Source organism: Balaenoptera acutorostrata, chromosome 16 (genome assembly GCF_949987535.1).
Source record: "Balaenoptera acutorostrata chromosome 16, mBalAcu1.1, whole genome shotgun sequence".
Taxonomy (NCBI): domain Eukaryota; kingdom Metazoa; phylum Chordata; class Mammalia; order Artiodactyla; family Balaenopteridae; genus Balaenoptera; species Balaenoptera acutorostrata.
In genome coordinates, this window is record NC_080079.1 from 6,225,786 (window position 1) to 6,244,271 (window position 18,486).

Sequence of the window (18,486 nt, forward strand, 5' to 3'; positions counted from 1 at the left end):
TAAATATACCATATGTATGTTGCTGCATAGACCTCCAAACCGTATTCTTTAATGCCTGAGGACTAGTTCATGGAGTGCGTTTGCCGTCTCTTTAAGCCATTCCTCTGTTACTAGGCATCTAGTTGTGTGTAATTTTTATAATATAAGCTATACTGGGATGAGCATCGTTGTTACACACACCCTGGAGGCCAGCACGCTGTTCCCTTGAGACAAGAGTCACAGGTTGTACGGTGGGGCTTGGGCCAAAAAGGTTCTGGATGTGTTTTGCCAGATTGCTTTCCACGGGGCTCTGTGAGTCCGTGCTCCAGTGACGCGGACGGCCTGTGTTGCATTGCATAAAGGGGTGGCATCAGAATGTGTTCCCGAAGCCTCTGGGCCTCAGTGGCCTGCTAGAGATGCTTGATCAGAGCTGCTGCTTTCCCTGCCTTGAGGCACTGATCACAGGAAGTCTCACCCATGAACCAGCAGGTGCCCCGGGGCGAGAGCCTGAGGATGCTCTCAGGGGCGGATGCTGCTAGACTTGCCTCTGGGAAGGAGCGGCTCCCTAACACGCGACAGTCATTCGTGTCCTTTCTGACTGCTCGGGCCGGGTGAGGCTTTCAAAGCCAGTTGTTTTATAAGTGAAACATTCATAACTTTGGACCAGTCCTTAGCATCATGGAGGAAGGGAAGATACTAAGGGCTGCCAGGTTTAACAAATACAAATATGGACACCCACTTAAACTTGAACTTCAGATAAAGAATAATCTTTTATATAAATAGGTCTCAAATATTGCATGAGACATACTTATGCTAAAAAAAAAAAAAAAAGATTCATTGTTTGTCTGAAAGTCAAACTTAACTGGGTGTCCTGCATTTTATCGGGCAGTCCCGTCCAGGTGTAATGAACATGGCCCAGCGCCCTCATTCAGGGTGAGATCTTAGAGGGGTGATTGATGCCCCCAGCCACTGTTTCCTTAGCTGGACGAGGACATTAGCATCGCACTTACCTTAAGAGAGTGTTGTAAAGTGCTTGGAACTAGCAAGTCCTCAATAAATATTTACTACTGCAGTTAGAGTCTCAAAAAGAACCCAGTTCTTTAGAGTTCATGAACTCCAGGCATATTTCAGGTAGCTGTACAGAGACACAGTCTGTTTCCTCTGAAGGGTGGAAGATCCCTAGTAGTTGACTGACTCTGCGAGTGTCTCCCAAAGGAGACCCATTAACGGCCCGAGCACAGGCGTGGTCTCTTTCAAGGTTCAGACACAACCCACTGGTAGCATGCTGTTTATTACCGTGGTGAATTCCAGATTTATCCAGCTCCTGTCTCTCCATTGTTCACCTTATTTCCAATTCCCAGTGGCCTAGTTTTGACAAATGTGATCCAGGTCAATGCCCATTGATTATCTAATTCAAAGCCAAACACCTATTTCCTATTTTCCCTACAAACTGACAAAAACTTTTCAATTACCCAGAGTTGTCTGGTACTAGCAAAGAAAAAAGAGTCGATCAAAAAATGTTTTTTAATAGGTGGAGTTTATTAATGTAGCAAACCTGTTAAATTGACAGTTGAACTGACATCACCAAAATTTACTGATCGTCTCACAGAACCCAAAGGTACACGAGAAAAGATGATTTCTAGACAGTGATGGTTTGTCTTTTTCTATCATAAGCGACTATATTTGACTAAGGCCAAGCAGCCGTGAGGATTTTCACCAGACCTCTCTGAGCTGTTAAAATATAGTATCGTAGTAACACTTACAGTTGGATTTATGGACATTCCTTTTCTCTGTAAAACATGGACGCTTTATAGCTCTGCCAATCTTAAGAAAAAGAAAGAAAAAAAGAAAAGACCATTGGTATCCATGCTTCACAGAGCTAAAGAGATGCGTATACATCCAGATTAGCGAGGGCTTCCAGCGTGCCCCGGGGAGGAATGGCATGGGTACCGCGGTCCTGTGGCTGCCATGGTGACGGTTCCGTCTGAGCAGCTCCTCAAAGGAATCACCGGGATGGCCACGCAGGGCACAGAGGACAAGGCACACAGGCCCTGAGCTCAAAGGTACAGGGTCATCACAACATGGCATTTGAGTTAAAAATCCTTTGGAAGGCTTGAAGCCATGGGTTGGCTTTTGGTTTTGTACTTTTTCTTTCAAGGGCAACCCCAAAGAGGCTAAGCCATGCGGGTTGCACAGTAGTGGAGGAAAGTGCATGGGTTCTGGGGCTTCCATACCAGCTACCACATCTGGGCCCCGTTACTGACTGCCTGCAACCTCTGCATCTCATCTTCCTCACCTGTATATTTGGGGTAACATTTCCTGCAGGATTGGCAGGATTGACTATGATGTCTATAGAGCATCTGGCACAAGGGCCGGCATGGAACAAGCGTGCAGTTGATGGGAAACATTGATGTCAATGTTACCGCAAATACCCAAACTACTTGCTGTCAGTCATAACCCCCAACCATCTCTACAGATCCTCACCTGGCAGCTGCCACGCTCATCCTGATGACACATGAAAAATGGGATTGAGCGGTACATTCTCCCTTTGCAGGGTTTGTTCCTAAGGTTGGCTTTTGTGTGCAGTCACGTGTCACGTGAGGGTATTGCTTGAACAGAGGAAAACAAAGCAGGCACAGATCCAGTGCAGTGGGGTGAATGGGCCAGGGCTCCACCGAGGCAGCCCGACTGCCTGGTGGCCTTCATGCCCCACTGCCCACAGAACCCATTCCTGGACCCTTTCACAGAGCCTGAGCGTTTTCTCGTCTGTTCTGCCTCGGCCCTTCTAACAGACCCAAAGCACCAAGATGCCACAGTGAGTCTGCCGGGAAGAGCCCGTGCTGTGGGGTCAGCTCTAAGCCCAGCTCTTCCATTTACCAGCCAGGTGACCTTGCAGGAGCCTGTGTTTTCCTGTGTGTAAGAAGGGGACGATAATACCTACCTCGGTGGGTAAATGTGGAGTTAGGCAGATGGCGTCGTTAGGGCGTCTGTGTGTCCAGGTTTGCCTGGTACAGCCTGGTCTGTGCCTGTTGTCAGGTCACGGTTACTAACTGTGTCCCTTTTCACTGTCAAAGGTGTCCCAGTTCGGACGATGGCCACCTTAAATGTACAGATAGCCAACAACTGTGTTTGCTTTGGTTGTTGATGATTGATGATTATATCGTAATAGCGTCACTGTGACGGCTGGCAGCTCAGTGGGACTGAATTACATAAAACCAAAAAAAAATTTCTTATGTCTCCATGCAATTAAAAGCTTCTGATTTTTCTCATTAGAAAACATCATAATTTATATGCATCAAAAATGTGCCAAATACATAAGCTTTTCCTACTTCTCTCTGATGGCTTCATAGATTTAGGGTGTTTTTCTTCCTATAGAAACCTATGGGACTGATTATTTTTTCTCAATAACATTTGCCCCCCTGCTGGATAAACTTTCATTCATTTTTTCAAAGATCACATGCATTTAGGATGTTCATTAGGTAACTAAAGTTTAGCTTTTTAATAGTCATTATTGTAGAAGTGCATTCATCTTACTCAGCCTTCTCCATTGTAAAAGATATTTTCACTTACTCTGATTGTTTTATTAATTAAGCTTCTCTAATGTATAAGGGTTTGTTTGCTACTATCCCCAGTTCTTGAGCTCAGAGTCTGAAAGTTGAGCACCAAGAGAACAGAGGGAAACAGAAACATCTCAATTGTGACATGGGATTTCAGGAGAAACCACAATATATGAAAAGTTCCAGGGAAGAGGCTCCAAAGACTAAAGGTTCAAGGTGTGGATGGGGATGCAGATCTGGAACCCCTTTCGGAGCCTCTCAAGGATCATCTTTCAAAATCTGGAATTCTCTCTTTGGCCCCAGGCAGTGTCCTCTGGCCGTCTGCCAGGGTCACCCTGGCAGCCTGGCTGGGTTCCAGGAAGGGACGAGGCTGCCTCCCTGACCTATTAAGCCCTTTAGTTTTTTGATATATGTTCAACATTCCGAATGGTCAAAACCAAAGGCATCATTAATAAAGGATGAGTCTGAAGAAACATTTGAAGTGATGTGATACATTTCACATTACGGTAGAAGGAGAAGACTTATAGTCTTGGAAGATAAGCCCTTTTCCTGGAGTTACTCAGGCCTAACAGTTTCTTGAGGCTGAAACAAAAGGTCTATCACAAGTTGTGATTTATGTAGAAAGTTCTGATGGAATACATCTTGTTAGAGGCGAAAATGAGAGCTTTCGAGTTTGGTCCAGTTACGAAACAAATGGCTCAGCCTCCGCAAGCTGACTGCTGCTTGCGTGGAGTTTGTTTTTTAATCTTTATGGGAATTCTTTTAACTTCGGAGTGAGCTGTACAGTTACAGGAAAGGCTGTAGCTTGTTCTCATTGGGTAGAGCCAAGCTTTATCTCCCCAGCTCTATCGAATACTGGGGGCATGGAGTGAAGACTGGAATCCTTGGCAGGACACGTGAAGACACATCTGGACAGGACACGTCAGTGCATCATTTGGGGAGTTTCACCATCTTCTCTCTAATCATTCAAATCCTTTTCAAAGAAGCAAGCTGTGAGCAGACATTCTTCACAGCAAATGGCACAGGAAGAATGCAAAAGGGAGAACAAAAGGGTGAAATCCTTTTGCGGTCATTGCCGTCTGAGGATCTAGGGGTCACATCAAAGGCAATAATGCAGACGTCCTGAAGGAACATCAGCAAGAGAACTTCAGCCAGAAAACCAGGGCGGTTCGTGAGCTCTCAGTAGTTAAATCAGTGACATGTTCAAGGATCGGGTGACCTTCGGCCAGCATACCTGACTTTTTGTACCGTTTACACAAGCCTTCGAGCTGTGGTTACGCCAGAGTGACTGGTAGACGGTTTGCTCGTGTGTCACTAACACACACTCTGCTTTTGAGAAATGGACTGCTTTTCACTGTGGGCTGGAGTTTCGCATTGGTGCGCTCCTCAGGCAGCTCGGTGCCTCTGATGGGTATCCGTCTCTCTCCTGCACCTTTCCTGGTTGCTCGTGCCCTCGATTTACCCGCTGTGTGTCCACTGTACGTAACACCTCCCCTCACAGCCCCAGGGCTTTAGCCGACCACCTCTCCCCCCTAATTCCCTGAGGAGCCCCAGTGTCACTGGCTTCATCCTGTGCTGCGGTGTCAGGCGGCCCTGAACTGAACTGCTCACTCCTCGGGGGAGAGCCCTGTCCTGTGATCTCCCCACGGAGTTAACACAGGTTTAAACCCAGAGTCGTTGGAAGGAGAAGGGAGGGGCAAGAGGAAGGAGAAACACAGTGTGGGGTTGTCCCAGAGCCGGCATACTACAGACCCCTTCGCCTTCCTGCCAGCGGTGCCCGTGGTGGTGTCATCCCTATGTCCCCCTGGGGAGGCTGAGGACCAGAAAGGGGAGGGTCCCATTCCAGGGAGTTGGCTATTCCGGGGCCGAAAGCGGCCTAGGCATGGCCCCCAGCCTTCAACTATGTGGAGTCATTATGAAAGTCATGGGCACGCATCTCAAACACATTTGCTCCTCTCAGTGGCCCTATTTCTTTATTTTTAAAACTTGTACTGCCTTTTTTTTTTTTTTAAGTAACGAATGCAAAAAGAAACTCTATCACTACAAAAGGGATTTGTGAATTAGCAAATCTTCTTCTGACCCCCTACTCTCAGACCCTCCAGAACCTTCTCCAGGAGGCAGGTTTCCAGTGCCCTGTATCCATTCCAGAGATAATCCACGCGCACAGTCACGTGTCTACATGGTGCTACTGCTGATGATAACGATGAAGACAGGTCAAGAATAGTAGCAGATACTTCTGCAAGGTTTACTGTGTGTCAGGTGCCATTCTAACTGCTGCACAAGTATCTTCTCACTGAGACACCTCATAGCAACCCTCCAAGGTGGGAACTCTTACCATCCCCCCATTTTAGATGAGGAAACAGCGGAGGGAGTCGCTCTCCTGAGTCATGCAGCTCACGCAGGGCAGAGCTGGGACGTGACCACTTGGTGCTGGTCCTTCGGCATCGGCTTCGTGCCCTTATCTGCGGGCAGCCCCTCCCTCCCAGCCACAGGCTTCTACCTCATGGCTTTAATGGCCGTACAGAATGCCGTGTGTTGGTCAACCCTAGTTTGTCTGACCAGCTTGTTATCGATGGGCATTTCAGTTGTTTCCAGTCTTCTAAATTCACCATATTTTTCAAGTGATTTATTGGGTCAAGTCATAAAATTGGACTTTTGTAGTCACTATGCTATTTTCCCAAGAGTAGTAACGAGACACTTGTAAGCTGCTTATCACTGAACGTGGAATTCACCTCAGTTCACAAAGCTGGATTTTTAAAGAAGGAACCTGTTTCAGTTTGCTTTTACGATATCATGGCAAGTCAAGGCGACACATGGTCTCCACTTTGAAGGGATAAGCCATGGAGAGTTCATTCCAGCCTTCGGCATGGAAACCTTTAAGAACATTGTTGAAACATGTTCCTGGTGACCTGCTTCCATCTGAATGCTTCTGACATCCTGGGAGCTCTTCAAAATATGGATTATCAAGCACAACAATAATTAGTTTTAGTCACATGGCGATTCAATATTAAGAATAAATATTCAGTCTTATGTCGGTGGGTTATTTAGCCTGTGCATATTTTTATCCTCAGCAGTTATTCTGCAACCCTCATAGAGAAAATGTTTGAGGGCGTTCTGTGGGCGCCTTATGTATTTCAATGAGTTGGTAAGTCTCGTTTGCAAAGTCCTGTGGAAACAAATGTTTGATCAATTACTGGCTGACTTGCTTCTGCCTGAGACACTCACTCAAGAATCTTCAATGTACAACAGAATCCCTCCCCCTGTTCAGTCTGAGCATCTTCTCTGAACTGTCCTAGTCTGAAATTAGATAAAGGAAGTGTGTTCTTTTTCAAGAACAAAGCATATACACATTACATCGTATACAATTTATTTACTGTCAAATGAAAGAAGATAACCTATAACATTTTATCGTTTATAAAATTCTGGTTTATAATACCTCTGCCAGAACACAAATGTTTCCATATTTAGTGGATCTCTGAGCTTAGCCTGCCTCTAAAATAATGGGTACATTTCTTCTCTAAATATTTATTGAACACCTATTATCTGCTGGACATTTGGGGAGAAAAATGATGGACAACATATGAATCTTGTAGAGCTTTGAAGGGTGGGGGATAAGATCTGACATGTATTTTTAAAAAGATCCCTCCCACAACTCTATGAATATACTAAACAACTGTTCAAGGGGGCACATTTTATGGTATGTGAATTATATCTCAATAATGCTATTACTAAAACAAATCCCTCTTGGGTGCATAAGGGAAAATACGCACAAAGCAGCTGATGGGACTGAGCTCAGAGGTCCAAATGCATCCTTGGGTATTTGGTCATGACCAAAGAGGAAAGGTCCTTTGCCTACTATTGCAATAAAATGGAAAAGAATTGATCCCTCCATAATCAAAGCAATCTTTTAATTAAGTTCCAAAGAATCCAAATGCTTATGATTAAGAGATGCTATATCATCTGTAAAATTAGATGAGCAAAGCTAGAGTGAGGTCTAGTAATACATGTGAAACCAAGACAGCCCAGTTTTCTTCATATATACAGGAGAGAATTGATTGGCCCAAATAATAAAAAGAGGAAAGAACAGCTGCCACTTAACTGGCCATCATTAATTTTATTTGCTTCTGGAAATTGTGAACAAAAGATGAACTGTTTTATCAAGAGAAGTTTACCTTAATTTTATATAAAGCTGGGGGTGGGATACATGTGTGTTCAGAATATACCTTTTATTCCTCGGTTCAAGATAAAGTTGATAGAATTTAGTCCCTTGGAAAACAGCACCATCCTGATCATTATTAGAAAAAAAAAAATCATTATTTTTTTCAAAATTCTAATTAATGAACCCGAGCTGTGTTGCTTCAGTACTGATACCACATACTCAATGAATTTTCATATCTGTGTGTGAAACATTTTTTCAAGTCTGTGGATGAGCACGCATAAAAGAGGAGAAAAGTTCTCATTTGGAAAATAGGCATCTATGCCTGAATCTTAATCAGCATCATCGTACCTGCCATTGTGATGCATGGCCAGACTGCTGAGCTGGCTAGGAGCTCATGGAACCCATGTTCCATCTCCTAGGGCAAGGATTAAGCCCCAAGGAACTCCTTTTTCCGTTCCTGGCACTTAAATTCTGCATTCCATCCTGGACTTCACGACTGCTTCAGCCCAAGAGTATTATTTTGTCTGGTTTGTTTCAAGTAACAGAAATACCAACTCAAAATAGCTTATGCACAAAGGGTGTCCATCAGTTCACGCAGTCTCCCTCGGTCTGTGCTTTCGTCTTTGTGGGCTTCAGTAGCCATCTGCATCTGTCCACAGGAACCACGGATGGCATTTAGCGGGGGCCAGGGTCACGTGGTCTTAGGTTCCCTCTCCTTTGAGACTATGCGAACTCTCTTTCCCAGTCTCCGTGACCATCTCTACGGAAGGAAGAAGAGCCTAAGTGAGGCACCCATCCCTTGAAGACCAATCACAGAGCTCAGGAGGGTGGGTACCTGCCTGACTAGCCTGGGGAACGTGCCCCAAGTCGGGTGTGCATGTAGCCCCACATGGCCTATCAACCTTTGGCCAGAAGATAAGTTAACCAACCCATCTCACCCCACAAACAATGGTGGAGGGGGAACCAGAACACAGCAATAGACCCTCCCATTGTGAAAGGAGCAGAGGAGGAAACACACTTCAGGCAGGTTTAGATGCCATTATATGATACCACAGGGATGGGTTCTCTCACCTGGCCAGTGTCCCTTCGGGGGAATCGGCTCCGTCTTCATTCTCTCCGTAGCATCCCCTCTGGCAGCTCACGTGCGCCCCGTGTGGTTGCAGATGGCAAATGCAGATGCCCCTCTTGCCGGCCTCACACTGTGATACCACATCCCCCAAGCAGGGGAAGGGAGGAAGCGCCTTGGTCACACTGGCCTGAGGAAGACCAAGACCCCATTGCTGGTGGAGTTGACTCCACCAAACCACAAAGACTGAGGATGGGAAAAGGGCAGGTAGGCAATGGAAAATATCGGGACTGCTGGCCAGAAACAGGGACCAAAGGACCACCTACCTGGAAGCCACCCATGTATGTCCCCACCTCCCTTCCATGATTTCCCAGGCTGTCAGAGCTCTCAGGGTCTTCCTCCTTCCCTAGTGATCTACCCCAATGTCCAGAAAAGCCCTGACTCAGGATCAACCCCGTCCTCTGCACCCTCCCTCTGCCGCCCTCAGTGCAGGGCAATCTCTCCTCCCGGTCTAGGTACCCCCATGTCATCCCTGGATCGCTGGTGACCATCCTCATGTCGTCCTCCCCATCTCCCACACCAGTCATTTCAAACCTTTATCTCCTCCACCACCTTCTTCATGTGACTCGTCTATTCAACCTTTAGTAGAGACTCACCTGCACATCCTGTCAGCCTGAACGTCTTCTGGGATGTTCCCCCTCCCCCTCCCCACTGGGTCACACTTGGCTCTTTCCCATCTGACATCTGGCATGCCGTGCGGTCATTAGCTGGGACCTGCTGGAGCAAGGTGACTCAGTGGGGCCGGCACCCAGGGAGGGGGAAGGAGTTGCTGTAGGGCTGTCTCTCTCTCTCTGTAGTGCTCTCTCTCTGTCTCTCTCTCTCTGTAGCTATCTCTCTCTCTCTCTCTCTCTCTCTTTCTCTCTCTCTCTCTCTCTCTCTCTCTCTCTCTTGGGCTGAGCACTTGAGAGTAAAATGCAATAATGTTTGTAAAGCTCCCAGCGCAGCCCCTGGCGCAGAGCAAAGCATCAGTCAACAGAATGTCTTGTGCCATTTCTGGAAGGATGAAATGGAGTTCACGAGGCAGAGATGAAGGATGGACTTTCCCCATAGAGGGTCAGCTCAGGAGGAGGTCAGGGACGTGGATGCGCCTGGCGGGTGGGGGGAAGACAGGACATTCCGTAATCAAGTTCTCTGTAGTCCCCAGAGAATCAAACGTGTGAATTAACTTAGTGTCTGAAGACTCCCAAGATATAGTTATGTGATCCTGCATTAATAAAAGCATTAAGGAGGAAAGTTATACCTGTGTGCTATTTTTAGGAGAATATGCCCCAGTGAAGTTGAATGCTCACTAGGATAATCAGCTATACTTTGAACTTTTATGGGTCCAGACCCCTAAATCTGTTGAGTCACATGTTCTGCTATTGAGCTCAATGCTGTTGGACTGGGAGTTATAGTAAAGAAAGAATAAAAAGCTTCTTGCGTTATTAAATCTTTCTTGGGTCTTCTATGGCTTAAAGCCTTTATCCAGTGTGATGGTATAGTCCTTGCTTTGTCTTCCTCTTCCTGCAAACTTCTTGAACAGATGTTGACAGAATGCAGCTGAAATACCTGGATTATTTTGATAATCATGCGAGCAGTGTCTCAAACGCTACAGTTTATAAAATCTGACTGTTGCATTTGTCACAATGAAAGCATGACAATATCATCATATCATGGTGACAAATCCTAATAAATTCTACATGACAATAGGAGACCTCAGTCATTTATTTTATCACCATCAATTACCCTTGTGAATTCTAGACAATAGTCACTGCTTAAGGCAGTTTTGTCTTTTGTGCCAAGACAAGAAAGGGAAGAGCCCTGTCAATCAGGTAATTTTTATTCATTTTTATCAGTTTGGAACCATTTCCATGTCCAACAGAATTTTACAGAGGTGTCTAAAGAAATTTATACCCCGGGAGGCGACCAGAATAAAGATTTCAGAAGCTGCATTGTCTTTTCACCCTCTTCATCAAGGTGTGAACGGTCTACATTTTCTGGAAGTAGCCATGAGAAGTAATTAAAGAATGAAAAATGTAGCTCCTGTGTTGATAGGATTTGGGTTCCTTGCCAGAATTCCCGACTGTGAACTGACAATGTTCTTGCCTTCAGAATTCCTCCTTTCATTGCTCTCACCGGTCTCAATTTTGACAGCAGTATAATGAGTAATAGAAAAGTTGTTCATTAATTCTTGAAAAGAAATGTCTGTCATTTGACAATTCTCAGAGAATAATCTTATGACAAAAAGTTGGCACATAATCAAGAAAAAGCTCACTTGGTGTTGGCTAGGGGAAGTGATCACCAAAAAGTCATAGGAAGTAACAGGAAAAAATATCTCTTCTCTTTTTCTTCCCCTGCAGTACAAGAGTTCTGATGGATACGATTCAAAGAAGTTTACTCACCCGCTGGGTTTCGTAGCCTTTTCTTGCTACAGTCAAAAGATTGTTTTAACTGGGATGCTTAGACTGTTCTTTTTTTCTGCTCAGTCTTCCTAGGTTGTGAACTGCTGGTTTCTTCCAACTGCATTTTGAGGTGTTGATTTTGTCCCACAATGAACATGTGGTCTATTTCCTGTTGGCTAATCACCCATCCTTGAAAAGCAAACTTAAATCCTATTTGATTTCTTTCTCTTTACTTAGTACCTTTGTTAAGAACTCTCTGTATGGTGTGCCTTTCTTGTGGCCCCCACATTTATTTGTTTGTTGGACACAATTACATATGAATCTTCAGGAGCTCTGAGCGCCATCCAGCCAACCAAGAATGAGAGGCTGACGAAGTTAGAAAAGGTTTCTGAACCTCAGCCCTATTGACTTTTGTGGAAAAGGGGAAGATTCTTTGCAGAGGGGAGCTGTCCTGTGTATTATGGGATGTTTAGCAGCATTCCTGGCCTCTACCCACGATCTGCCCCATAAGTTGTGACAACCAAAAATGTCTCCAAATTCAGTTGACCCTCGAACAACACAGGGCTTAGGGCCGCTGACCCCCGCCCCATGCAGTTGAAAATCCATGTATAACTTTATAGTTGGCCCTCGGTATCCACGGTTATGCATCTACGGTTTCAACCACCTATGGACCGTACAGTACCGTAGCACATATTTATTGAAAAAGAATCCACGTATAAGTGGACTTGCTCAGTTCAAACCCACGTTGTTCAAGGGTCCGCTGTATTTCCGTTGCCGTCTGTGGGGCAAAATCACCCCCAGTTTAGCACCAGTGATTTTTAAATTAAGGAACTTTTATGGCAGCTTCTTCAGATTCTCCAGGGATCTCCTTCCCTTATCTCAGTCAGTAGAAGAATTTCTTCGTCAGAGGAGCAAATCAAGAAACACAAAGTTCGGGAGTTCCCTGGTGGCCTAGTGGTTAGGATTCTGGACTTTCACTGCCATGGCCCTGGTTTAATCCCTGGTCTGGGAACTGACATCCCACAAGCTGCACGGTGCAGCCAACAGGAAAAAAGAAAAAGAAAGAAAGAAAAAACTACAAAGTTTGCAAACCTACAGTCCCATCCACAAGTTGCAATTCTGTGAATAACAACTATCTTTCTATAAAAAATACATTACCAGAAAAAAAATTACAGAGAAATGGAAATGTGTTAGTCACTTGGAAGGCCAGCTGTCCACGACTTTTCCTGTTAGTGTTATTCATGTTAAACCATGTAAAGGTTTCTGTATATGTTTGTAATCTTATCTAACAAGATATTCTGAAATTTAATCTCTAATTCCTAAGGGATGACGATAAGGAGATGAGTGGAACAAGAATCTGGAAGAATATGGGTGGTTGAGTAACCATATCAATAACAGCAGTTATAATCTTCTAATCAGTAAATAATCTGGAGTAATATAAACTTCGAAAGTTTTGCAAAAATGTTAGGGAGCCATAAAAGAAATTATATTTTAGTAACCAATTGCTATGTGAGTCAGTATTATTAGACTGGAAGCAATCGTATTTTATATGGAGTTTATTAGTGGTGGACAAGAGCCTGGAAAAAATCCTCACTATCAATATCATCTCAAATCTGAGAAAATAATATCTCAAGTGCACAGATGCATGTTGATCTCTTCTTTGAGAATTGTCTCTTAAATGATCCTTTTAATGTTGTCTCACATAAATATCTGACCTCAAACTGAGTTATTATAGTTGGCATAATCTGTGCTATAATGTGGCTCAGATTGTAAGAAAAGAAATAATGCATCATTATTTCTTTCTTAGGAAATCAAAAGTATGTCAACTCTGCTAATATTCTTGAAGTCATGCAGCGTTCCCTTACGCGGACAAAGAGGCTTAACAACCCTCTCTCCTTTTTCTGTGTCCTTTTCTCTCCTCTTTTTCTCCAAGCTTTCAAATTCAAGGTCACAGAAGGTCCATCTGAAGTGACTCCCAGTTCATGTTCTTAATCCTTGTTTTCCTTCTTTCATATCTTCAGAGAATTGTAAAGCCTTCAGGAGAAAGAAAACCCACATCCGTAACACACTTAGAATTTAGCGTGCTTCTTGCTTGTGTTTTGTTCTGTTTTCCTTTAAATGATGGTATTAGCCAGATAATCTTGTCATTATCTAATATTTGGTCTTAGCAGATACAAACATTCTGTAATAGAAAACAGTATTTTTTGACAGGAGACAGTTAGTGTCTTTGTCAACATTTGATATGAATACACGTGTTCTGGAAGCAGGAGACTGTTTCTCTATACTCATGTGATGTTGTGATTAACTTAATTCCCTGGCCGAGTGTTAAGGAGTCAACTCTTTTCCTTTAATGCTTGTGTTCGAAATGTTTTCAAAGTAGGATTAGTCCATATTCCTAGACCAGGTAGGAGAATGTCCCAACTGAGTATAATTTAATGGTTTGTTGTTGTTATGGAACTTAGGGTCTTGAAATCTTCTCCGGTGTGTATGGCAAATATTTTTTGAAAGGGGTAAGAAAGAAATTCAGTGTCTGTAGACTAGTTCTAGAGACTAGTGGTCTTAACTTGCAGAATGACCTTGTTTTCTTATAGTCTATTTTCACCCATAAAGAAAATTTAACAACAACACACTGTCAGAGATTTCTGAGGTCCAGTTATTTGAGCTTAGGTTAGGCCCAGCTTTGCTGTATTCAAGGTAACTTGTTTCGATGCTGCTAGAAAAAACAATAGGCATTTCTCCAGACACATGAAGTCTTGCTGGGAAGGCTGGATTACAGCCTTCCCTCAAAGATTTTTAGACTATGATGTGTTATTTTCTTTTAATGTGGATGAGTGTATGTATTAGTGTACATTATTGGAATGTACCCAGATCCCAGAGATGTTTTTGCTCATTAAACTGATCATCTGGTGACCAGACTATCTCAAATTTTGTTAAAGTATCAACAACAATAAAAAAGAATATCACCACAATACACTGATCAGCGTTTCCCAAGCAGTAACATGTTGTGCATTCTCTAGGCCTGACACAGAGAGTCATAAAGTGATGGGAGGGCAGAGATGATACAAGGAGTTTACAAAATCTGAGACAGGGTATCCTAGCCTGGGTTTTGTCTTCACTTCTGGAAAATACAGCGTGAGTTTGCATTTCACCTACCCGATGCCAGGTGTCCACTTGATCTATGGAAGCCTATCCCTTGCAAAAGGACTTTCTACGTGAAAGACATGTTTAACAAATGTGCTGATCCTGAATTGCTGTGGATTGAGCTGAGCGTCAAGAAATAGTAACAGATCAGTGGATGTGGGTGGTCTCATTCATTACAGGTTTTATAGCTTTTACTAACATTAAATTAAATCTTTAGCCATCCTATATAAAGTAGGTTCTTGTACCTAAACTAGTGAAACTTAAGAGGAATAAAGTTGGCTCAGAGTACATAGAGGTGTTTTTTTTTTTTTTTCTATAGAGTCAGAATTCTTCTGGTTGTAAGTGACAGAAAACCCACTCAAGCTGCTTAATGAAAACAGAAGGAAGTTTTTGCACCACATAACTGGGAAGCAAGATACAACTTGCTTCAGGCATGGTTGGAACCAAGGCCTCAGAATATCATCAGGGCCCTGTTTCTCTGGCTGTCTCTTGGTTCAGGCTCTCTTGCCACGATGGTCACGAAGGCCATCGGCATTCCCAGACTCAAGGTCTCAGCTTTGGAGCAGCAGGTGAAAGATACCATCTCTCCCAGGAGCCAGCAGCAAAGGCTTGCCATGGTGTCCACTTGGCCTGGCTCTCATTCTGTGCCTGTCTCTGAACCAATCACCGTGGCCACGAAACCGGGGCTATATCTGGGCCAACATGGTTTCCATGCCAATTCATGTGACGATGACTTGGGGTCAGACCTACCTAAGCCACTTAGAACAGGGTGTCCACAGGAGTGTGGGTTATGTTACCAGCAGAAGGGGGAAGGATTGATGGACACAAAGGTGAAAAAGGATGACTAGAACCACAGTGGTGGAAGTGTAAACATAGAATCTGGGTAAGATACATCTAAAAATAGTCAACGAACATTTATTTAAAGTCTATAATACAGAGGCTCTTTCCTAGGAAGTCTAGAAGATTCCAGAAGTATAAGAAATAGTTCCTGTCCCTTGGGAGCTTGAGTCCTAGTGAATTCATTTAGCCTGTGTTCATGGAGTCCCTGTAATTAATTTACATGTCTGAACATATATTTAACCACACAAGGCACTGTGCTGGGTACTGGTTATACAGTGGTGGTGACTAAAACAGATGGTCCGTCTTTATGGAGTTTGGACTCCTTGGGGGAACCTAGAGGGGACTTCCTGTGCAGGCCACTGATCACAGAGGTGAATCACATGGTCCTACTTTCCAGTTCTAGGCCAGTGTTTCTCAGACACCAACATGCATCCCCCAAGCGTGGTCCCATGGCTGGCAGCGTCAGCATCACCTGGGAGCTTGTCAGTGCAGATCAGGCTGCAGGAACACTCTGTACGGCTGCATCCGTTTTCACAAGATGCTCGGGTGATCCACGTGCACATTAAAGTTTAGGAGGCTCTGCTCTAGATCAGTGGTCTTCCAACAGGGACCCCTTGGCCAAATCCACTTGTTATAAATAAAGTCTATTTGTCCTTAATTTACTATGTTGTGTTAGTTCCAAGGGTACAGCAAAGTGATTCAGTTATACACACACATATATATATGTATATACATATATATATACACACACATATACATTCTTTTTCAGATTCTTTTCCAGTATAAATTATTACAAGATAAATAGTATAGTTCCCTGTGCTATACAGTAGGTCCTTGTTGTTTACCTATTTTATATACAGTAGTGTGTATATGTTAATCCCAAACTCCTAACATCTCTCCCACACACACACACACACTATCCCCTTTGGTGACCATAAGTTTGTTTTCTATGTCTGTGAGTCTGTTTCTATTTTGTCAATAAGTTCATTTGTACCCTTTTTTTAGATTCCACATATAAGTGACATCACATGACATTGGTCTTTCTCTGTCTGACTTACTTCACTCAGTATGATCATCTCTAGGTCCATCCATGTTGCTGCAAACGGCATTATTTCATTCCTTTTTATGGCTGAGTAATATTCCATTGTATATATGTGCCACATCTTCTTTATCTGCTCCTCTGTCGATGGACACTTGGGTTGCTTCCATGACTTGACTATTGTAAATAGTGCTGCTATGAACAATGGGGTGCATGTATCTTTTCAAATTAGAGTTTTATCCAGACATACGCCCAGGACTGGGATTGCAGGATCATATGGTAACTATTTTTAGTTTTTTAAGGAACCTCCATACCGTTTTATCGAAACACAGCCAGGTCCATTCGCTTATCTGCTGATTGTGGCTGCTTTGACACTACCAGGGCAGGTCGGGCAGTTGTGACAAAGACTGTGTGGCCTGCAAAGCCTGAACTATTTGCTATCTGGTCATTTACAGAGAAGATTTACTGAGCTCTGTTCTCGTAGGTAAGATAAACTCGGAAGCAGGGCCAACTTCATGGGTGTGCCAACCGACGGGTCACATAAGCCCCACCCTGGTTTAATGCTTGATGTCACTGTCTAGAAATTGTTAATAATTTGTGAACAAGGGCACCACGTTCTCCTTTGCACTGGGAACCACAAGTTTTGTAGCTGGTCCTGCCAGTAAGCAAAATTCATGTTGGCACAGAGAGTCGAGGCCACCCGTGTGCCCAGGGCACCAGGGAAGGAGTGATTAGCCTGGCCTCGGGGTCAGACAAGCCTCCCTCAAATTGCTCACTGACCCCGCCTTGAGGGATGAGATGGATTTTCCAGAGGGCCCTCGCCCGTGGAGACAGAACCTGAAGCAGTTATCTGCTTTCCAGCGTGAGTAATAAAGTACCCAACCCGACGTGGCCTCGACAGTGAGGAGTGTATGATCTCATGTAAACTGTCTTCCTGAGCGGGCTCTGGGGCTCCCCTCGTGGTCACAGGTGATACTACACACACCTGCGCATCACACCTTCACCCAACAGTGTCTCCAAAAGGCCACTTGTTTTCTCCCTTGCGTTGCTCTTTCCATTAGGGAAGAAAACCTTTCCAGAAAGCTCCCCAGCAGACCCCTTGACCAGGGTTGGATCACAGACGCAGGAAGACTGGCCATTTCCAGCCTCAGTGACCGGAGGTAGCCAGAAGCACAGGGACGGCTAGAGGCTGGGCAGCCAAGCCGTCCGTCACAGGCTGTGTGGCAGTGGCTGCTTCTTTTGCAAAAAAATCTCTTTGTACAATTTCTTCACCTCCTGCGTAAACTCCTGGGGGCACCAAAAAGATGACTTGGTTCACCAAAGAAATCTGACTTACTCGATTTTTCCAAGAACGCATCTACCACGGAAAGGAAAGTCCATAAGGAACGGCGAGGCTCCCAAGAGAAGGTGGGGGTGGAGCTCAGTGGGTCATACCCCCCTGTCACCCAAAGTTATACAACTTTTGTTTAGTGTTGCTGAGGAATCTGTGGGAGTAGGTGGGGAAAATGTACCTAGAAAGATACTTGGCCAGATCCTGTCGTATAAGTAAAGGATATTCAGGGTACATTTGTGAAGCATGATTTCTTGTCTAAAGATTGAATGGCTCTTCAGTAAAATGGTATTTGATGCATTGATAGAGTTTTATGCCCAAATCATTTTTCTCACTGACTTCTGTGTTTCCGCATGTTTATGTTTCTATATTTGTTCAAAAAAGAACGCCTGAAATCTGTAAAACATAATTTTTCTTGGCTGAAACACCTACATTCCATACAGGAATTCCACTATACTTGCTTTTTATAAAATAAAGTTAAAACGTCTGTTGCGGTATTTACCTTAAGTACGATTTTAGTTACAATTGAACCGAGGTAGTTTTTTTTCTCCTTCAACCTGTAATTCTTTCAAATAGAGGTTGGTAAGATGGCATACATCATTAATATACAATACATATCAAAGAAAGAATGCTTTCTAGTTCCTTATAGAAAATCACTACTGTGATTCCTACGGATTAAATAAAATTCATACTCTTGTTAGGTATTAAAGTAAGAAACTTTCAATTTAGAAATGAATGTTCTACATGGTTTTTACCATATTAACATCCCACTTGTAAATATCTCCATACTTCTGTTCTCCTTGCGAATGCCTCCCCTGATTAAAGTTACGTCCTGTTGAATGCCTACACTATCACAGAAAATGTCTATTCAAAGATGTCACAGTAAAAAAAAACAGTTCAACTAAGATGTTTGGAAGTTGTAATTTTCTGTGGC

The 18,486-nt window shown here is 43.8% G+C and overlaps 1 protein-coding gene and 1 long non-coding RNA gene across 3 annotated transcripts in view; one reads left to right on the top strand and one right to left on the bottom strand.

Moving 5' to 3' along the window:
• ADAM12 (ADAM metallopeptidase domain 12) overlaps positions 1 to 18,486 on the top strand; it is a 402,635-nt gene that overhangs the window by 182,030 nt on the left and 202,119 nt on the right. The gene's annotated exons all lie outside the window — the stretch shown is intronic.
• LOC130705031 (uncharacterized) lies at positions 7,621 to 9,487 on the bottom strand. The gene is made up of 3 exons (XR_009005648.1): positions 9,418 to 9,487; positions 8,767 to 8,951; positions 7,621 to 8,455 (listed from the first exon to the last, which is right to left on the bottom strand). It is a non-coding gene; the product is annotated as an uncharacterized LOC130705031 (long non-coding RNA).